Here is a 23,382-nt window from a genome sequence, read left to right on the forward strand (position 1 = left end):
TGCTCAACGGCATCAGCCGCACTTGCCGCTAAGTCCATATATGGATCCTTCGGACCCCACAGCTGGCCAAGTTGAGCATACTTTTGATCCGTAAACCGGCGACGCAACAGAAAAGGCTTGCCAGCCACAATATCTCCGGCCTGGCGCAGCTCCTCCTTCATAGCCCGCATTGCAGAACAGGCATCCTTGTCCTCGGCGGTGGCCTTCCCTAGGTCTTCCCGCTCCGATAAGCGCTCCTTTTCAAGAGCCTCATTGCGGTCGGCAGCATCTTTTAATTTCACGACCAATTCGGCTATCTTTTCCGTGCTTAGGCAGTGTGTAGCCTTTTCGGCTTTCCACTCCTCGGCCGCCCTCGAGGCAGCCACATCACTCCTTCGGGCTTGCTCCTTAGCTTGAGCAAGTTCGGCCTGAAGGCTCTCCACAGCAGCAGCACCGTCTGTATCACAACATATACATTATCAGAGACGGGCTTTGACCCCCTTAAATAAGCGACTATGGAGAATTCATTTACCTTGCGACTCGTCAAGTCGTCGGTTGACAAGTGCGATGTCTGCATCTGCCACATCAAGTTGCCGCATTAACTCGGCAACTCCACTAGTCCGGCTAGCCCTCGGACTATCCGCCACCTGCATAGGAATGGCGACATTCATTACTTGAGATTTTGATCCTCGGCACGCTGTCGCTTTCGACAACCTACCGAGTCTCAGGGGCTACTATCTATATAGGGCACACTTTTTTGTGCAAAACTATCAAAAAAGTGCGTCATTCTTGCGTACCTCAAACCCCGCCAGCAAACTCCTGGCGGCATTATGCAATCCGCTTTCGGCGGACGAAATCCTTCCAATCACCATACGCATCAAAGCACGGTGATCTTCTGAGATGGACGCCCTCTCAAGCAGATTCTTCAGTTCTCCCGGGCTGATACTAGTGGGCGCCGAACTATCCGGCCCCTCCGGACTCGGGGACACCCTCCGTGACGATACTTCAGGCTCGTCTGCCCTGTCCGGCGACGCTGCATTGGGAGGCGTTTCGCTCTCCATCATCTCCGGACGAAGATCCCTCGAAGACGAACTCATCTGAGAAGTCCGCAAATCCGAACTGTAAAGCAAAACTTCAGTTATCCACAGAAGCACAAATGGAGGTATTTTCTTATTAATGAACTCCCCCTTCTCTACTCACGGCTCGCTGGAGAGCTGATCCTTTATAGACGATTGTACGTCCGGGTTCTCCCCGGACGCAGGACCCTCCGGTGGAGATTTCTTCTCCCACTTAGAGGCTTTGGTCTCCAGGTCTTCGGAGGCGGTCCTCTTCTCCCCCTGGCAGGAGGGATTTTCGATCCCCCCCTCTTCAGGTGCCCCTTTGGGCGAGGTATTAACTCTATTTTCCCCATCGCCCCTTTCTTCAGGCGCGACCTCCAACATTCTGACCAGCACGGGCTCCAGTGCGGTCTCTGGGAGGGGGGTCGGACACCTTATCAACTTCGATCGCGCTACCCACTCCTGATGAAGAGTAATGGGTTAGGAAGCAAATTCTAGAAAAGCAGATAAACAAAACGTCCGGACTCTGAGCTATTTACCTGAGTATTCGGGCAATTGCAGCTTAGGCCTGCGTCCTCGGTCAATTTCGGACACGCCACCTGCGGTCCGAAGAACAACTTGTACATCTCCATAGGTGTCGTACCCATGAAGTGTTGGAGAATTCATGGTCCCTCCGGATTGAACTCTCATAACTGGAGAGGACGGTGTTTGCAGGGCAGAAGACGCCTGATTAGCATAACCTGCATCACCACCACCAGATTGATCTCCCTCGCCTGGAGGTCTCGAATCCGGCCCTACAATGAAGGCACGTCTTCGGACGGCCCCCAATTGAGCCCTTGGTTGACCCACGACATCAGTCGGCGTGGGGGTCCCGGGTGGAATGAAGGTGGCGGCTTTTGCTTGCTGCCCTTCGGAGCGGTGATATAAAACCACTCCTGCTGCCACAAGCCGAGCTCCTCTTGGAAGGATCCCTTGGGCCACGGGGCATCGGCCCTTCTGCTTATGGCCGCCCCACCGCACTCCGCTTGACGCCCCCCGATCATCTTTAGCTCCACATTAAAGGTCTTCAGCCACAGGCCGAAGTGGGGAGTGACGCGGAGGAAGGCTTCGCAGACGATAATGAATGCGGAGATATGGAGGATGGACTCCGGAGCCAAGTCGTGAAAATCCAGCCCGTAGTAGAACATGAGCCCTCTCACGAAAGGGTCCGTCGGGAAGCCTAAACCCTGACGGAGGTGGGATACGAAGACAACGTACTCACCGGGCTCGGGAGTGGGCACGGCCTGCCCTTGGGCAGGCAACCTGTGCGAAATCTCGTCGGACAGGTACTTGGCCTCACGCAGCTTTAACACGTCCTCCTCTGTGACGGAGGAGGGCATCCATCGGCCCTGAAGGTCGGAGCCGGACATTGTTGAAGATCCGAAGTGCTCGAATCTGGGGCTCTGGGTGTTGGAACTTGGAGCAAAGAAAGGATTCGAGGGAAGATTGAGAAAAAGAAACGAGCCTCGGTCCCCTATAAAGGGGAAAATACCAAGAGTCATCTCCGTGACCGTTCGGGATTCACCTTCGATAGAGGAGGCGTGGCGACGGGCACGGTTGGGTTACCCATGCTTGTATTGATGAAAATCCCGGAATAAGGGGAGCACGATCTCTGCTTCGACAAGACGTGCCAAGGAAACCGCTTCGCTAAACGTGCTGAGGTGGTACAATAAAAAACGATTCGAGTAAAAGCCTGGTAGCGGTGTGATGTCATGCCGCAAAATACGTCAGCAGATTGGATTTATGTGCATTATTCTCTCTATGGTGGAATGTGGAATTTATTTTGCAGAGCCGGACACTATCCTGGTGTTCATGATCTTCTCTGGATTATACAAGGGAGGAACCCGCCTTGCAATGCCGAACATTATGCGCGCCGGACTTATCGTCATTGAAGCCTGGTTCAGGGGCTACTGAGGGAGTCCTCGACTAGGGGTTGTCCAGACAGCCGGACTATCATCGTCCGCCGGACTCCAAGACTACGAAGATACAAGATTGAAGACTCCGTCCCGTGTCCGGATGGGACTTTCCTTGGCGTGGAAGGCAAGCTTGGCGATACAGATATGTAGATCTCCTACCATTGTAACCGACTCTGTGTAACCCTGGCCTCCTCCGGTGTCTATATAAACCGGAGGGCTTTAGTCCGTAGGACAACATACATTACAACAATCATACCATAGGCTAGCTTTAGGGTTTAGCCTCTTTGATCTCGTGGTAGATCCACTCTTGTACTACCCATATCATCAATATTAATCAAGGAGGACGTAGGGTTTTACCTCCATCGAGAGGGCCCGAACTTGGGTAAACATCGTGTCCCTTGTCTCCTGTTACCATCCGCCTAGACGCACAGTTCAGGACCCCCTACCCGAGATCCGCCGGTTTTGACACCGACACTTCCCTTGTTGGAGCAGCTGCAGTGAGTCGGAAGACGGTGTGGCTGAAGATGCAGAAAACACACAATGTTAAGAACGACACATCTCTTTTATCTGAAGAAATACCCTAAGAGATCAACAGCAAGGTACGAGAGTGGTCACACGTCTATTGACTGAAGACTAAATTGGGTCACACGATTTTATTTTATTTTGGTACTCTCCGATCTACGTCGGATGGCTTGATGGCCATCTTGTGCCTCCCAGCTGACATTGTTCGGAATCTTCCCCGAAGAGGCATTGACCAATGGCAGAGCAGCCTACCTCCGCCGTCCATAGCCCCGACTGTCGCGGGGAACGAGCACCTATGGGGCAGGGGGCCCCTTCTGGTCCGGCAAGGGAGCGGAGGGCGCACGTAGAGCGGATCGAGGCGAGAGCGCGCGGGGGATTTTACCCAGCTTCGGAGCTCTCCGGGGAGATAAAACTCCTACTGCTGCTTTGCGTTTGTATTTTGTTCTTGCTTGAGAGTGTGGGTATGCTGTGGTCTCGAATGAGTCGAGCCGAACTGAGGAACCGAACCCCTTCTACGTGCGCATGGGCCTCCCTTTTATAGCCTAAAGGGGTCACCGACAGGTGGCAGCGTAGAAAGAGGGGTAAAAAGGTAAAAACGCAGGTTGGTACAACTACTACCAACAGTGCCCCCTACCTAACTCTGACGGCAGGGGACAAGGGCATTTAATGCCTGTCTGGTCGCTCAAACAGTGTAGGAAACGACCGTTAGGGGCGCCACCGATCGCCACGATGGCCTCCTTGTCAGCTTTGCTTGCCACCTCGCACCGCATGGCTGCACAGCGCCTCGCCACGTGCTCCTGGGATGGTCCTGGGGCGACACGTCGTCGGTTGTGCTGGAGCTCGGGTGCAGAGTGGCAGCCGTGAAGCGGCAAGCGCCTTGCCGCGGCCGTTGTCTTGTTGCACCCGCAAGCTTGCCGCTCGCCGGGTCTTGCCGAGACGCGCGGAGCGTCGCGACAAGTTTTTTGAAGTGCCTTGGTTGGCCTTCCCGGCAAGCTCCTCTTGCCGGGGCCTTGTCTTCTCAGTTGACACTTTGTTCTTGAAAGGCAGTAAATAGGAATATTGGAGGATCTTGGCGGACGCCCGGCAAGCCTTGCCGCGGGGCGCTGCGACTGCCGTGCCCAAGTTCGGGATACTAAGGTACCCCTACTTTAGTACACCGACAGGAGCCCCCGGGCCTGGGCCATACATGGTCCTGAGCGCTGTTGGGCCAGGCCTAAAACAGGGCACGGGCACACGCGGCCTGGGTCCACACAAAATCTGACTCCGTACCCGCCGCGCTCCCCCGCAACGGCACGCGTCAATCGCGGCGTTGTGGGAGAGGTGTGTGGCGTGCGCGATTTTCGAGGCGTCCACCCCCCCCCCCGTGATCACGGGGTGGGGCGAGGTCACCTCATCTATCGCCTTGGTTCTGCATCCCCGCCACGCGGCTTCCATGCACTCGGGGTCGCGGGCGGTGGAAGTGGGAAACTAGGCCGTCACGGGCGGAGGCAGCGGGTCGGACCCGACTCCCTGTTCCTCCCGTGCTCTGATTCGCTGAGCGGGGCGGCCGAGCCCCCACCTTGATCCTTTAAGAAGAGCGGGAGGGGAGCGCAGAAGCCCGCACTCTCTCATCTTCTTCTCTCTTCAACTTCTGCTCCCCCTTCTCTCATCCTCCATGGAGGAAGGGAACCCTGGCCCTTCATCGGTGGCGGCGAGGTCGCCGCCAGGCAGCGCATCCCTCCCTATCTCGCACCCGTGGTGGCAGAGCCAGCCACAAGGGGAAGAGGGAGGGGGCGAGGTCGTGGACGAGGTCGAGGACGAGGTCGAGGCGCTCGGGGAAGAGGCGGCTGGGGCGGCGCAGCATCTCCGCCTCCGTGGCGGTTCCTCCCCTCGCGGCGGTCCATACAGGGGACGACCCTTGTGAGTTCTTCGTCAGGCTGCGCCGGGCGCCTCGTCGTTGTCTCCAGCTTCCAGCTCCGTTTGCGAACGCGATGGAGTTGGACCCGCCCGAGACATTGAGACTACACATGAGGCGCTGTGGGATCAACGGCACGCGAGTCCATGTTGTATTCCCAGCCCCTAATGTGATGTATCTTGATCGAGGGTGGAAGACGTTCGCCCGTATCCACAGCCTGACGGCGGGGTTTACCCTCCATTTTAAGTTAATGGAGGGCGACCTCCTCTCCGTCAAGGTCTTCGGGGACTCCGGCATTCGGGCGAGGTGCTGCGTGGACAGCTCCTCCGATAGCGAAGACTCCCCCTCGAGCGAGAGTGACGAGGAGGAGAGCGATAGCGACGACGAGGGTAGCGGGCGGCGGAGTGGCGGGTCCGACTAGGTGTCGGGCGCCGCTTCGTGCGTCACCGGCGACCCCATCATCCGTGTCGCCGGCGCCTTGAGCTCCCCGGGGTCGTCTCCTTGGGCGGCTGGCGTAGGGAGGCTGCGGAAGGGGAAGAGGGCTGGCGGCAAGGCCGTCAAGTCGGAGTACGAGGGCGTAGTGCCCTCGACAGCGTGCTGATGTCCTGCCGCCCCGTCTTCGAGCCTCGCTTCCGGCGCCGCCATCACCATCCAGCCTTAGGACGGCCCCCGGGATGTTCTCTTGGTGTCTTCTGGCACCCGTAGTTCGCCTAGGTGCCCCTTTTGCCCTTCTAGCCTCCTTGACCTACCTCCTGAAAAGAGGGACAGGAAAAGGATTACGGGCATCTTATCTTTTTAATTTGTAAGCCTCCGGGCCTTAGCTGCATCTAAAACTTGTAATCCTCTCTTTCATGTTTTTCATCCTCTATGGACTGTATCCGAGTGGGATGTTTTTTAATGAAAAGGAGAATGCTTGCTATGTTATATCCTTTACTTGACTCTATGCCTTGTATGTTTTTACCCTACGCTTTGAGGGAACTTGCCGGCGCAAGCACACTTGCTGAGTGCGGAACATCAGCAGCCTGCTGGCGGTGTTGCCTCCGGCAAGAAACCTTGTCGGGGCCAGTTGCAGCGCACTTGTATTGTTGAGCGGACTCGAAAACAAACCAAGGGCGCAACTTAGCCACGAGCCGGTTCCTCCGCGCACAGGTTTTTCATACAAGGCACGATCGTTCAAGGACGCGGCTTCGCGTTCCCCAGTCCATAAGAGGATGCATGATGAGGGACGAAAAACTTATCTGATATCGCAGCCCCCGGCAACTCTGGCTTGCCGTGGATGAATCTTGGTATTCGCGGCCCCCGGCAACACTGGCTTGCCGGGGTCCAGGTGCCGGTGCGCCCTTCTTCTCCTTCCTTGTCGCTGTTATTTCAGTTATGAGAACAACTTAGTCAGTGCCGTAACAAGTTACTTTCGTAATATAACTTTGTCATGGGCAACGCTGGCTATGTTATATCCTTTACTCTATTACATCCCTTGTATGTTTTTACCCTACGCTTTGAGGGAACTTGCCGGCGCAAGCACACTTGCTGAGTGCGGAACATCAGCAGCCTGCTGGCGGTGTTGCCTCCGTCAAGAAACCTTGTCGGGGCTAGTTGCAGCGCACTTGTAATTGTTGAGCGGACTCGAAACAAATCAAGGGCGCAACTTAGCCACGAGTCGATTCCTCCACGCACAAGTTTTCCATACAAGGCACGGACGTTCAAGGAATATAACTTAAAAATTTAAAACTTGATCATGCTCAAACTTTGGCAATTTAGCTTTTCTATCACCTGTGTTCGGGCAAGGTTATACTTCTTTGAACGACGCCCGGTCCACACCTGCATCCTCTCCTCCTCGAAGCTTCTGGCGTTAACTTTGCGGCTATGGTAGCGGCGCAAAGCTTGCTGGTAGCGAGCAGCTCGTACCGCAGCCTGAAGACGATCTTCCTCGAGGAGCAGTGCGTCATCTTGCCGCAGCTGCTCTTGCTCTAGCTCATTATAAGCGAGCACTCGAGGCAATCCGTATACGAGGGGAAAGGGGCCGAGAATGTTGAGCCCCCAGACCGAAAATGGCCAGGATAAAGGGATTATTTGGAGAGCTTGAGCCGGTTGATGTATCTGTTTGGAGTGGAACTGGCATGCTTCACACTTGGTTACTTGTGCAGTTGCATCCTGGAGGGCTGTCGGCCAGAATAAACCTTGCCGGAAGGCTTTGCCGGCAAGCGCTCTTGCGCCAATGTGGTGACCACATATGCCTCCATGTATCTCCGCCAACAGCTTCTGTCCATCTTCCCGGGAAATGCACTTCAATTTCACTCCGTTGAATCTTCTTCTGTACAGTATGTCATCGACAAACTGGTACATACTTGATTGCCGGGCTACTCTTTCCGCTTCTGCTTGTTCCTCGGGAAGTTCTCCTGTCTGAAGGAAATGGACTATCTGTTGTGCCCATGTCGGAGCTTGTGGCTCGACAGCAAGGACCAAAGGCGCAAATGCTGCTGCGGGAACATCCGCTTCTACAGAAAGAATCTGGGATTCTGCCGGAGCGTGATGCTCCCCGGCAAGCGTGTCGGGACACAGTTTGTCGGGAGCGTCTGCTTCAACGAAACAAACCCTAGGGCTTGTCGGAGCAGACTGCTCCTCAGCAATTTCTGTGTTGATCCTGGGGACCTTCTCGGCGGCTTCGGGGAGCTCTATCGGAAAGTAGTCGCCAGTAACCAACTTTCTCTTCTTACTCTATCTAGTTGATGGTGTTACAGATGGTTGAGTCAGCTTGAGCACAAAAATTCCCGGTTCCATAGGTAACTTGAGTGCGGCACACTTTGACAGGCCATCTGCAATATCATTCTGAGCTCTTGGAACATGTTCCATCTGCAGGCCGTCGAAATACTCTTCTAGCTTCCTCACTTCATCAATGTATGCTTCCATCAACAGACTCTGATAATCTTTGTTTACTTGACGGACGACAAGCTGTGAGTCACCCCTGACAATGAGCTTCTTGATCCCAAGTTCTGCCGCGATCCTGAGTCCGGCAAGCAAGCCTTCATACTCTGCAGTATTGTTTGTTGCTTGTTCCTTGGGAAAGTGCATCTGGACCACATACTTGAGGTGCTCTCCGGTGGGTGCGACAAGTAGCACACCCGCACCGGCGCCTTGCAGCGAGAAGGCACCGTCAAAGTACATGATCCATTCTTTGCTTGCCTCCTTGACGGGGATGCTCTTCTCCGGAGTTTCTTCATCGGGTGTTGGCGTCCATTCTGCTATGAATTCTGCCAATGCTCGGCTCTGAATAGTTGAAGTACTTTCAAACTTGAGGCCAAAGCTTGACAATTCCAGTGCCCATTCGACAATCCTGCCTGTTGCCTCTGGATTCTGCAATATCCTCTTCAACGGAAAGCGAGTGACCACTGTGATCTCATGTGCTTGAAAGTAATGGCGCAGCTTCCTCGAGGCCATGAGAAGGCTGAAAAGCAATTTCTGCACACCAGAGTACCTTGATCTAGCCCCCTGCAGAAGGGAACTGACAAAGTAAACTGGGCGCTGCACCATCTTCTTCTGTTTCTCTTCTTGTGGCTGCGCAGATCTATCCTTGCCGGAACCAGAACTTGTCGGATCAGGGTTTGTCGGGCCAGAGCTTGTCGGGGAAGCCCCCTGCTTGTCGCTGGACTTGCTTGCCGCGGCCGCTGGCTCATCATCTGCCTCCCTCTCCGCTACTAACGCAGCACTAACCACTTGATTGGTTGCCGCCAGATATAGTAGCAACTTCTCTTGTGCCTTAGGTGCGACAAGTGTTGGAGTGGAGGACAGATATTTCTTCAAGTCTTGCAGTGCAGCCTCCGCTTCCAGAGTCCATTTCATTGGACCCGCCTTTTTCAAGATTTTGAAAAACGGCAGGGCGCGTTCAGCAGACTTGGAAATGAACCTGCTGAGAGCAGCAACGCAGCCGGCAAGCCCTCGTACGTCCTTGACTCGCTTCGGTGCTTCGATTTGCTCGATGGCCTTGATCTTTTCGGGATTAGCTTTAATCCCCCTCTGTGACACAAAGAATCCGAGAAGCTTGCCGGAAGGAACTCCAAACACACACTTCTCGGGATTCAACTTGAGATTGATCTTGCGCAGATTTGTGAAAGTCTCGTCCAAATCTTGGATCAGAGTTTCTTTGTTCTTGCTCTTGACCACTATGTCATCCATGTAAGCTTCTACATTTCTGTGCAACTGTGGCTCAAAAGCATGACTGACTACCCTTGCAAATGTTGAACCAGCATTCTTTAGTCCGAAAGGCATCCGTACAAAGCAGTACGTGCCACATGGAGTAATGAATGCGGTTTTCTCTTCATCCTCTTCAGCCATGAAGATCTGATGATATCCTGAATATGCATCAAGGAATGAAAGCAGATCACATCCTGCCGTGGAGTCGACAATCTGGTCAATGCGCGGCTAGGGAAATGGATCCTTGGGACAAGCTTTATTAACATCAGTGAAGTCAATACAAAGCCTCCACTTCCCGTTTGCTTTGCGCACGACTACTGGATTGGCCAACCACGTTGGATGGAGTACTCCTCGGACCAGGCCTGCTGCTTCCAACTTCTTGATCTCCTCTGCAATGAACTCTTGACGCTCCACTGCTTGTTTTCTGACTCTTTGCTTGACGGGCCGCGCGTGAGGGCAGACGGCAAGGTGGTGCTCAACTACTTTCCTGGGAACACCGGGGATGTCAGATAGTCGCCATGCGAACACATCGACATTCGCCCGCAGGAAAGCAACGAGCGCGCTTTCCTATTTAGGATCAAGCGTGGCACTGATGGTGAAGGTACCACCAGTGCCGTCCTCCTTGGCGGCCACTTTCTTGGTTTCTGGTGAAGCTGTCTTTGCCTTCTTGCACTTGCTGGTGGAGCTCGATGGTGCGTCCTCGACGGTAGCGCAGCACTCCGAAGAGGTGCGCTTGCCGGAGTGGGCGTCCGAGCTACTCTTGCCGGACTTGGTCTTCTTCTTCTTCCCTCCGGGAGCTTCAGCGGCAAGTGGTTTGCGCTCTGCTGCGGCTGCTGCTTCCCGGTAGATCTTGTCGGTACAGATAAGTGCATCCTTCTTGTCGCCATGGACAAAAATGACACTTATTGGACTGGGCATCTTGAGCATGTTGTAAGCATAGTGAGAGGCTGCCATGAACTTGGCAAGCGCCGGATGGCCGAGTATCCCATTTTAGGGCAATGGGAAATCAGCAACATCAAACGTGACTCTCTCTGTCCTGAAATTCAGCTCACTGCCAAAAGTTACTGGCAATGTGATCTTCCCCTTCGGTTTGCTCCTTCCCGGGTTGATTCCTTGAAAGGTACCAGTCTCTTCGAGCTCGCTATCGGGGATCTGTAGCTTCTTGAGCACCACGGAAGAGATCAGAATCAAGCCGGCCCCGCCGTCAACCAACATCTTCGTGACCTTGAGGTTGCGAATTGTTGGCGAAACCAACATCGGCAAGCACCCGACCGCAGTGATGCGATCGGGGTGATCCTCAACATCGAAGATGATGGGCGTGCTGGACCATTTCAGGGGTTTGCGCGACTCGACGGACGGTTCTGCTGCGCTCACTTCTCGCACCCACTGTTTGAGTTGGCGGTGCGAGGTGTGCAGAGAAGCGCCGCCGTCAACGCACAAAACCTCCGTTGCCTTCTGAAACTCCTGCTCGTCAGTCTCATCCTCCTCCATATCATCATCCTCATCTTCGTCTTCGTCCTTGTCGCGGCCGCGGGGAGGCCTGTCTCCTTGCCGCTGCTTGGCCTTGCCGCGGGGCCCTCCCCGGGCTGGACGCTTGCTGCTAGATCCTCCGCCACCTTCCCGGGCCTTCTCCTTGTCGCGGCGCTCGTATTCAGCTTTCTGTAGCTCCGCCATCTGCTCAACTTTCTTGCAGGCTTGGAGGTCATGGCCTTTGGTGCGGTGGATCTTGCAATACTGCTTGCCGGAGCCATCCTGCTTGTCGGCGGCCACCACAGCCTCGCCGGAGTCACCAGCTTTGGCCTTCTCGGAGCCGCCTCCGCTGCCGGACTGCTCAACAACTAGCACATCCTTAGCCTTCCTCTTTCTGTTATTCTGCCTCCGGTTCCTCTTTGCTGGAGGGGCGTCCTCACTGTCAGATCCTTCTGCTCCTGCGTTCTCTCCGTGGAGTCTCCTCCCCTCTTCAGCCCGTGCACACTTGTCGGCCAGAGCATATAGCTCGCTGACATCTCTGATTTTGCACATCGCCATCTCCTCCCTCATCCTGCGGTTACGCACGTTCTGATGGAACGCGCTGATAACCGCGGCAGGGTGGATGTCTGGGATGTTGCGCTGCACCTGACTGAATCTCTGTATATACTTGCGCAGGGGTTCTCCTTCCTTCTGGGCGAGCAGATGAAGATCACTCTCCTGGCCATGGGGTTTGTGGCCGCCTGTGAAGGCGCCGACAAACTGATGGCACAGGTCCGCCCACGAAGAGATGGAGTTGTCCGGCAAGTGCTTGAGCCAAGATCTGACATTGGGTTTGAGCACCAGCGGGAAGTAGTTGGCGAGGATCTTCTCGTCGCGCCCCCCGGCAGCCTGCCCCGCGATGGTGTAGACGCTGAGGAACTCTGACGGATGTATCCTGCCATCGTACTTCTCGGGCACGTCTGGCTTGAAGTTCTTGGTACTGGGCCACTGGACTTGCCGCAGCTCACGGGTGAACGCAGGGCAACCTGCCGCATACGGCAAGTCGTCTGGTTCCCCTGGTGCATGCATGTCGACAGTGGGCCCAGCGCGCTGGTCAGATTGACGCCGCGCTTCTCTTCGACGCTCGATGCGAGTGCGAGCATCTTCGTGTCGTCGTTCTTGGAGAACTTGGCGTTGATCGCAGCGAGCTCGCGGGTCCGACGACGCGGTGGAGTCGGTGTCGAGGTTGGTCCGGCGAGTCGGCGATCTTGGCCTTCGGGGCGGGGAGTGCACGGTGGTGGCACCCCCAGCGGTCTTGTCGATGTCGTCTTGCGCCTGGGCGTCTTGCCGGGGCTTCGATGTGCTCGGTTGCCAGGGCTTGTCGCCGTTGGCGAAGCCAATGAGGCTATAGATGGCGGCCCTCCAGTCGTCGATCTTGTCTGGTGCCGGAGGGTAATCTAGAAGCAGCTGGGCTCGGGCCAGCGCTTCCTCTGGAGTCTTGGGTGGCGGTGGTGAGCAACGCGAGGTGCAAGACATGCTCAAACTCCTAACAGTGTTAGAAGGAGCAACATCTCGTACAGGCGACCGCACTGCGCTACTGCCAGCGTGTGGACGTGTATGTTGGCCTTGAGCGTCCCGCGACCCACCAGCTTGGCCTTGTTCCAACGCGAGTACGGTGCCAGGAGCACTGTGGCGTTGTCGATCCTGCACCTCCTGGGAGGGGTGTGGTGGATGTGCGGATGCTGAACCTTGCGGGGCCTTGTCCTTGGACCGGGTGACGATGTGCGTCCCCCCGTCGGCGCCCGCTCCTCCGCCGGCGTCCACCCCACCGCCCGTTTGCTCCGGTGGCGGTAGGATAGTTGCAGACAGAGTGGCCACCTCCGAAGTCTTCTTCTTCGGTGGCATGTCGATGAAGATGTTGATGTAGCGCGCGCAGACGCCGGATACGCACGACCTCGACGCCCCCCTACCTGGCGCGCCAAAGATGTCGCGGGGAACGAGCACCTATGGGGCAGGGGGCCCCTTCTGGTCCGGCAAGGGAGCGGAGGGCGCACGCAGAGCGGATCGAGGCGAGAGCGCGCGGGGGATTTTACCCAGCTTCGGAGCTCTCCGGAGAGATAAAACTCCTACTGCTGCTTTGCGTTTGTATATTGTTCTTGCTTGAGAGTGTGGGTATGCTGTGTTCTCGAATGAGTCGAGCCGAACTGAGGAAACGAACCCCTTCTACGTGCGCATGGGCCTCCCTTTTATAGCCTAAAGGGGTCACCGATAGGTGGCAGCGTAGAAAGAGGGGTAAAAAGGTAAAAATGCAGGTTGGTACAACTACTACCAACAGTGCCCCCTACCTAACTCTGACGGCAGGGGACAAGGGCATTTAATGCCCGTCTGGTCGCTCAAACAGTGTAGGAAACGACCGTTAGGGGTGCCACCGATCGCCACGATGGCCTCCTTGTCAGCTTCGCTTGCCACCTCGCACCGCATGGCTGCACAACGCCTCGCCATGTGCTCCTGGGATGGTCCTGGGGCGACACGTCATCGGTTGTGCTGGAGCTCGGGTGCAGAGTGGCAGCCGTGCCGCGGCAAGCGCCTTGCCGCGGCCGTTGTCTTGTTGCACCCGCAAGCTTGCCGCTCGCCGGGTCTTGCCGGGACGCGCGGAGCGTCGCGGCAAGTTTTCTGAAGTGCCTTGGTTGGCCTTCTCGGCAAGCTCCTCTTGCCGGGGTCTTTGTCCCTCCCGGCAAGCTCCTCTTGCCGGGGCCTTGTCTTCTCAGTTGACACTTTGTTCTTGAATGGCAGTAAATAGGAATAGTGGAGGATCTTGGCGGACGCCCGGCAAGCCTTGCCGCGGGGCGCTGCGACTGCCCGTGCCCAAGTTCGGGATACTAAGGTACCCCTACTTTAGTACACCGACACTGACCAAAACCCTGCTGCCCGCCCCACCACACAACCGTGGTTGTGCCACCCCCGGGCCAATCCACAAAGACTCGCCGTCATCCAGATCTGGCGGCGGCAGTACCTTCAACCCATGCAACTCTAAGATAGCCATCTAAGCGCTACTTCCGCGGCAAACTTGCGCCCCCGCACCTTTACGTTAGACACTAGCCAACCGGCAGCCTAGGAGCTCCGCCGCCTCGAGGGGTGCTGCTTCCCATTAGGAATCGATCGGCCAGAATAAAAATTCAGACAACTGATGCCTAAATAAAGTGATTTGAGATGAGGGTGCAACCTATCTGGCGGCACGGTGAAGTAGGCAGCTCCAGCTGTCGAGTCGGTGAGGACAGCGCGGTTGCGGTGGCGACCAGCGGCAGGGAAGCAGAGATGTCGCGACTGTCGACGGCTACGGGGAAGCAGCGCTGGGGCTCTGGACGGATCCCAAGTTGGAGCCGCTCCGGCACCATGAACAACGCCGAGGGTGAATCGGGTTTGGTACGGTTCACGCGGCCGTCATCGAGGCAGCTCCAGCAGAACGGAGTAAGAGGCACACGGCCCAGTGCCGACGACAAATGGATAGCGTCTCCGGCATTAGGAAGGAGGGAGGCTGTGAAATTGGTGCGGTGTGGGCGCAATGGATGAGGGGCTGAGGTTTCGCGGCTCGGGCGAAGGGAACTTCTGGGGAGAAGGTGATTTGGCGCCCACGAGGTATGAATGAGGAGGGAATTGGGAGGGGAGTGGAACCATGTCTTACGGACGCATTTGTCTGAAATGTGTGTGTGGGGGGGGGGGACTTACAGTTCTACCCCTGCCTTTAGGATTCTCGGCTTGGGTCTGTGTACTGAGGGTCGAGGATAGTAGAGTAACTTTGCTTATCCCCAAATAGTGGGCGCGAGCGATTTCGGGCGAGGAGGGCGTGTTTTGAAATATAGTGGGCGTGAGCGATTTTGGGTGAGGAGAGTGTGTTTTGAAATAGTGGGCGTGAGCTATTTCGGGCGTGGAGAGGGTGTTTTGCCGACCAGGGTTTATGAATTATTCGGCACATGTCATTTCGGCCAAGGATAAGGCGCGCTTGGATGAAGTTACGAACCTACCCTCGATGTACAACGGCCCAATTGATGCGTGTCCCACATAGGCCGGTAATTTCGCGTCTCCCATTTATTTTCTCGAGCGAATTCCACCGATCAGAGGGTGTTTAATGGTTTTTCAAATTTTGGGAGAACGAGCATCCACGTCTACCTTACCAAGTCAATTCGAATCAAGTTTTGAAATATTAGCTTGCCACTTCTTTTTCAGATGGAGATATGATGCTCGGGAGTAATGTGTTTTTACATGCTCATTGCTAGCGATTTACTATATGACAAATAGTTGACCCACTCAAAAACGGGAATCAAACCCAAAATTAAATATCTCGATTCAATGAAATAGCTCGTTCACCAGGTCAAAATAGTGAACTAAATCCAAAATTGAACACCTCAATCGAGTAGCATGTTTAAAGTATTATAGTACTCCATGAACATGTTGAAAGTCAAATTAATGAACTTGTTTGATATATGCATATCTCCGTTCATGTGTGGATTGCATACAACATGTTCTCCAATTTAAATATTTGAATGAAAGTTTATATCGAAACATTGTTTATATCAGTCTTTGATGGAAAAAATGTGACCTCCCCCTCTCCCGGACTCTCTCTCTCTCTCTCTCACCGCAATCTTCAATCCTGTCGCACGCATCCAACACACAAACATTGTTGGTCCCTCACCATCTCTCTCTCTCTTTGTGTGTGTGTGGGGGGGGTCTTTGTAGTTCGCATGCATATATACTCCATCTATAGGTCTCTCTCGCACACTATGTATGATTATCTAGTCCAAGCTAGATATCTTGGGTGCACTCATAGTACGCACACAAATTCCTTGGCTCGTTACCCGTAACTCTCTCACGCACCACTCTGTTGTCTCGGAGCTCTTCCCTCTCTCTCTCTCTCTCTCTCTCTCTCTCTCTCTCTCAAACTCTCCATCGACCTGGGTCACACATACACATGCATATCTCACTCGCACTCGATAGACCCATCTAAAACTCTATCTCCCTCGTTCTCTCTCCATCTCACATGCACACACACACAATCTCATGCCTAGCTAGCCAAGTATGATGGTATCTCACTCAATTGTAGGCACACGCAGTCCCCCCTATATGTATATGACTAGCTAATCTTAGTCTCTATTAGAAACATGTGCATGGCCTATCTCGATTTCTCTCGGGGCATCTTTCTATCGCGCACGCACCCCCCTTGATCTCCCACCCATATAGTCCCCTCGCGATCTCGAGGGGATCTCTCTATCATAAACACACCCTCTCTCCCTCCCCATGCGTCCATGTTCTCCATGTGTCCCTCTCGACCTTTGTTCCTTGTTGGCCAGACCTCTATTGGACATGTGCTATAGGGGTGTCTCTCTCTGTTGCAAACAATCACGCACTAGCTATCTTCATGTAACTCCTCGCCTCGCTTTTCTATCTCGGAGATGCATGCGTGATATGTTTGCATAAGAAATGAAAAAAACACACTCTCTCTCTCTAATTTATCGTTTGTAGTCACTTTGTCTTTCACACACATACTCTTTTTGCACATTCTCCTTCACACATACTTGATCTCTCTCGACTTAGGCACTCTCTTCGGTCCATAGCATATAGATTTATTGAAAAGTCAAACATCACAAAGTTTGACCATGTACGTGGAGAAAAACATTTACATCTAGAACGGCAAACATATACCATTAGATTCACCATGAGATGTAGTTTCATATGATGTATCTTTGGTATTGTAGATATAAATAACATTTGCGTAAACCTGATCAAAGTTTCCAAAGTTTGACTTCTAAAAAATTTATATGCACTGCATTATCGAGCGGATGGAATATCTCTTTCCCCCTCTCAGCTATCTGACGCACCACTCAGCCTTATCGGGGCTCCTCTATCTCTCTCAAACTTTATCTCCCTGGTTCACACATACACATGCCTCGCTCGCGCTATACATATCGACCCATCCAACACTCTCCGCCCTTGTTCTCTCTCTATGTGACATGCAGCCCCCCCTAAGTACCATAATCACTCACTCCATCATAGGCGCAAGCACTGCCCCCCTAAGTATGATTATCTCTCACTAGCCATCAGGAACACACGTATTGTCTCCTTCCATCCATACGCCTATCTTGATATCTCTCGGGGTATCTTCTATCACGCACACACCTTGTCACTCGATCTCCCACCCATGTAGTCCCATCACGATCTCCAGGGGATCTCTCTATGACAACATACACTCTCTCTCCTCCCCATGTCTGCATTTTCTCCGTACGTCTCTCTCGACCTCTCTCCCTTGTTTGTCATACCCCTCTTGGCCACGTGCTAGGGGTCTTTCTCTCTCGGTTGCAAACAACCACACACTATCTCCTCACCTTGCTTCCGTTGTCGAAGATGCATGTGTGATATGTTTGCATAAGACACATGCTTTTTCTCTACTTTAATCGTGTGTTGTCCATGTCTCTTTCACACACGCACACACACTTTTTTCACTCACTCTTTCTATTTCACTTTCTCTCTCTCTCTCTCTCTCTCTCTCTCTCTAGTTAGGGACTCTCTCACGTCCATAAGCATATGGATGTTTTGAAAAATCAAACCTTAGAAAAGTTTGACCAGGTATATGTGGAGAAAAACATTTACATCTAGAACGATCATTAGATTCATCACAACATGTACTTACTTCATATTATCATTTATCTTTGGTATTGTAGATATAAGTAATTTCTTTATAAACTTGGTCAAAGTTTCAAAAGGTTGACTTTAAAAAAATGTTGGCACTACACTATTAAACGGAGGGAGTAGCTCTTTCTCTCTCTCTCTGCTATCTCTCTCGGGCCTCCCCTCTCACCGAACTCTCTATATCGACGGATTATACGCTCACTGTGTCAGCGTATAGCTCCGTATATTGTTTAATTGACCGGTCAAACAGTCCACATGCTGCCTTGTCAGCTCGTGTTCTCTATCTTCGTGTGCTGGCCCATGTGGCAGTGGGTGAAAATAAGTAAACTAGAGGCTCATCCGACACGCGGTGAAGTAAACAAAGTTGAAACCACTCGGGGTAGCACCCCGCATGCTAGTAAATTGAGGGCGCATTGAGGACACACTTCTTCCGCGTGAAGGACACACTCGCGCACAATTCACCACTACGCGGCGGCATGCACAGAAGGACGCACTCGCGCATACCCAGCACACAACACACACAAGGACACATGTACACCGGCGTCACCACCAGTAGAGACGGACGATGAGGCAGCCAACAAGCGGAGGCGGCTCGAGCCAAAACCGCATCTGGCAAGCCTGGACTTCATCAACAGCCTCCCCGACGACATGCTGCTCGTCATCATCGGCCTCCTCCCCACCAAAACTGCCGTGTAGACCGCCCTCCTCTCCCGGCGGTGGCGCCCCCTCTGGCACCGCGTCCCCCTCAACATCACCGTCGACAGGTGCCTCTGCAACGGGGATTGCAAACGCATGGCCGCAATCTCCAATATCCTTTCATCGCACCCTGGGCCAGCCAGATGCCTTGACATCTGCATGTTCAATACCAACTGCACGGTCCAAGCCAAGTTCGATGAGTGGTTCTTATCCCCTGTCCTATATCCGCTCAAGGCGCTCAGCTTTGAAGCTAGACGATGTCGCTCTCTGCCGCCGTCCGCACTCCGCCTCATGCCAATGCTGCGCCAAGCCCGCTTCAGCTCCTGCTATCTTCCCCAGATTAATGTCGCGCCCACCCTTCTTCTTCCTCAACTCAAGCAACTCGACCTCTTCGACGTTGTCATCTCGAAGAAGGCTATGGGTCACCTGCTCTGCAGCTGTACTGCGCTCGAGTACCTTCGTCTTGAGCAGATCCACGGGTTCATTAGCCTCCACATCGCCTTGACGAATCTCCGATGGATTTATGTGTCTTGCTGGCCCCGCAACAAGAGATCATTTGGGAAGAGATCACTCTAGCTGTTCCACGTTATGGTCATTGAGAATGTGCCTTTCCGTGAGAGATTGCTTGTATCGGATCTAGAAGGTCCAACAAAAATCAAGGTGATTGACGCGCCAAAATTGACAGTGTTGGTGTACTCATCTGCCAAATTCTCCGAACTCTTTATTGGATCCATAATCGTTCAGGTACAACACTCATCTTCTTCTCCGTCTTCTTGAAATTCACATTTTTAAATTTCTTCTTGATGTATTTACGACCGTCTTCCAGAAAATGATTCCCACAAGCTTGACCCAGTCTATGCGCACAGTGAAGATCTTGGCAATAAAATCTATCGGCCCCAATCTATATCAAGTTGTTGGATTCCTTACATGCTTTCCGTGCACGGAGAAGCTACTCATCAAGGTGAAACTTCTTTCCTATTAGTAAACGGTAATCACAACGTAGCTCAATTTTTTCGTAATTTTCCCAAATTACTATGACAAGTGTAGTGTTCAAAACTGTATCAACGCAGTGCACCAAAAGAAATGCTTTTAGTATTTTTTCTCACGTGATCACCTACATTGTTTTTTTGTTGTACTACTATAGTAGCCTAGGCTAGTCATAGTGGAAAGTAACTTAGACTAGTAACTCTATGGTTACCCTAAGAGCAAGTATTACCTCTGTCCTGGTTTACTCTTCCTATTTTGTAGGATCAAAATTTGACCATATATTTAACTGAGAAAATATTAATGCATGTCACTAAAAACTATATCGTTGGATTCGTGTTTGAACATAATATCAAATGGTATAAGTTTTAGTGACATGCATTGGCATTTTCTTAGGTAAATCTATGGTCAAAATTTTACACTAAATACGAGGTAGTATAAAAGTGGGCTATAACGGCTGACGGTGTCCTGGACTAGGGGTACTCACCACGTCGTCTCCCGATCAGTTAGATTGGGCTAAGGACCCCATGGCCGCATACTCATGGGCCAGTTCGGACAACCCTGCCGCATACAAGGAAGACTCCACAAGACTTGGCGCCCAAGACAAGGACTCTCCTAAACCCTAGGCCTCCGGTGTCTGATATAAACCGAGGCCAGGCTAGTCAATAGACAATCGCATATTCATTACTACAATCTCGTGGTACATACGTGTACTCTGTACTACACCCATATGAATACAATCAAAAGCAGCATGTAGGGTTTTATCTCATCAAGAGAGCCCGAAGCTGGGTAAAACCCCGTGTCCATGTTACCATCGCTCCAAGACGCCTAGCTTAGGACCCCTACTACGAGATACACCGGATATTGAACCGACATTGGTGCTTTCATTGAGAGCCTGCTAGGTGATCATCGTGGATCGATGGGATGATCAGGTGATATTTTTCTAATCAAATGTATTTCACACAAGTTAGTTTTTATGAGAATTGTCTCTGGTTTGCAAGCTTTGTCCGCAGATTAGGTCGACATCAAGGTCTAAAAAATCTGCGACAAACGACGTGCTCCTACATGGCGTTTAGCGCCCTACTCCGGTCCTTTGATCGACAGACGGGGGCATTTAATGGATTGTCAAACTGGCCCTGACGGCGCACGCAATTCTTGATCGCAGAGCCGAGGACAAATCCGCCACGGGCAACGATCATCAAGGGAGATCCTTTCCCTTATTCTCATTCTTTTTCCTTATTTAATTCAGCCTGCCGTCGGTTGTCCACTAGCAGTTTTTTTATTTTTGTGAAGGTTTGCGTAGTTCTAACGCAATCATGTACTAGTTTTGCAACCAGTCTGCACTTCTTGATGACTACCACGCCAACTAGTGCTAGTACTACCAGGATCATGCACTAGTACTGGTTTAGCTAGCTACGTAACACCACCACTTCACGTGGAGTACATGGCCAAGTTTACTTTTCCTCAAATTGCTATGTGCACTAAGAGGCGATCAACAGGAAGCGTGGATCCCTTTCCTTTTACTGTGTTCTAGAGATTGTTGCACGTAGATTATTTTTTTTGGTTTGTACTGCATTATTTTTTGCAGAGATACTTCATCGATGCTTGTAAATGCTTTTTTCGTCTGCATCAATCTGGCCAGCCGACGTACGCGTCAAAACCTTCATCAAACTAACCTCCGCATTCAGATCGACAGTTCTGTATATTGGTCGGCCCGACGCAGTCTTGACGCACTACGGCAAGGACGTCCCTCATCCATAATCATCTCGTCTGCTATTAGCTTGGACGTCATCAGATAAGTTGACAGGTGCAATTGTTCTAGTAATTCAGATTGTGCATATTAATAATATTTCAAAGAGTATTTTCTTCTCGTCGACGATTGTTCATACTGCAGATTTTGCAGTTTGGTCTACCTTGAGGCCGTCATCTTAGGGCGATCTAATATGCCATCGCAGTCCCGCACTCATCTTTCCGTAACTCGGGCGACCCTGCGAATTCGGATTTTGTCACCTCGTCACGTCGACGCCCTGCGACACATCGGCCTCGCGCCAGGCCAAATCTCCTTTAATAATTTATTTTACATAAAAAAATTTGTAAAGAAATTTTCTTTTCTTTATTTTGTTATTATTATCTGTTTTGTGCTACTTCTTGCATCATGGCATGCCGAAGTCATCATCCCGCTTGCGTCGACCAAGTTGCAGTGTCGCCTCAGCGCGCGTCCTTGTGCCAGCATCTCCGCGGCAACCCTATCGGGACGACCTTGGCGTTCAGGCCATATCTCTTTAATTATTTACTTTACTTAAATTCATCAAGTAGAGGATTTATATATATATATATATAACAATATATTATTATCTCTGGCTTGCACTATTTTATCTGTCCAGGCAATCGACTTAGACCGGGCCGCACTGTCCCCTCGGCGTGCCGACGTCCGCAAACTAATTGGGTCATCGCCTTGGCGCGCTGCCCTGTGTTGGCAACCCCGCATCACCGCTTCATCAACCTACTCGGCCGGAGACTTCGGCATCACCCCGCCGACCTGCTTCGTCACCTCGGCTAAACTGGGAGCTTCAACTCTCCACAGCTGTGTCGCCACTTCGGAGTGCCCAGCTCTCCGCTCGGCCACCTCTGGGCCAGCTTGGGTGCTGGAACCCTGTCCCGCATCAAGCTCGGACCACGTTATCAATGCCGCACACATTAACTAGCTAAGTCGCTTTCATACTCAAAGTTTTAAATTTTAAATTTGTGTTCGGTCTGACCAAGCATTATACTTTTTTTGGCAAAAAGTTGTTTGTGAAAACCTCCTTGTCAACACTTTGTTTGTGACACACAAATTCAAATACCCCGTTTATTTTGGGGGCTTCCTTTATGAAGCCTTTTCTCTTGCAAATGATTATACTTGTACGGCTTCGTTCCTTGTTCGTGTATTATGCCACAATATGCACCATGTTGACTTAAGCGATTTGCATGCTGGGTCGCCTCGCTCGTGTGTTTACCCCTACGTTCGCGATTGTTCGGCTAGGGAGTAAAGGGAGCACCTTTGCGATTGTCACGATCTGGTCATCCGAGCCGGACTTTAGACTGGGTGAAGCCGAAAGCTAGCGCTCTTATTGTTTTGAATTATGGTCGGCACACAACGGAACTCATGAGTACAAAAAATCTATTGCACAAGTCTCATAGTAATAATGAGCACCGAAGAAAGGTATCGGTGGGGGTACTAATTTCTTCGAAGATGCTTCTTACACTTTGTCAGTAATATAGCATAAGTTCCCTGAGCGCGCTTTGTCTGTTACAGCCTTATGGCCTGATTGCCTGGTTATCAGAAACACCGTTGATATTCTCGACAGGTGGAGCACATAACACTTTTCGGCCCTTGACCGAAGAGGGAGAAGCCGACGGTCGGTTAAGACGCGTATAAAGTTCGGGTGAACACAGATATGATATAAGTACTTTGGTACATACAATCATTATACATAAAATTCTTTTCCCCAAGTCACTTAGGGGCTCTCAAATTTGCATGAGCCGTTTTACAATAATTTTTATTCTCAGTCGTTGCAAAGTCTTTTTCTATCACTCCTTTTTCGATGCAAGTATGTGGTCAATAGCCGGGTAGCCTGATTTCTCTCTCAAGCCGCTCGAGTTTTAGTTCGCTAAACTAGCCTAACGAGAAACACCCCGCCTTCGGGATAGGGAGGTTGAAGCCGAAGGCTAGCCCGCTTGGAGTCTTGTGATAGGATGTGTCATGTTAAAGCATGACAGAAGCACTTTTTTTCTTTCTCTAAGACCAATTTGTTGGATTGGCACCGAACACTTGATCCAGTTCGGACGTCAAGTTTTTCTGAGGTTTATTGGTTTTCCAAGCCTATGGCACTTTTAAACTATTTGTGTGTTTCCCGCGTAAGTCTCGCAGTGCAATGCCAAACACCTTTAGAGATTCGGCAAAAAACATTCTCGAATATTGCTATATATGCATTGG

Source organism: Triticum aestivum, chromosome 2B (genome assembly GCF_018294505.1).
Source record: "Triticum aestivum cultivar Chinese Spring chromosome 2B, IWGSC CS RefSeq v2.1, whole genome shotgun sequence".
NCBI lineage: Eukaryota > Viridiplantae > Streptophyta > Magnoliopsida > Poales > Poaceae > Triticum > Triticum aestivum.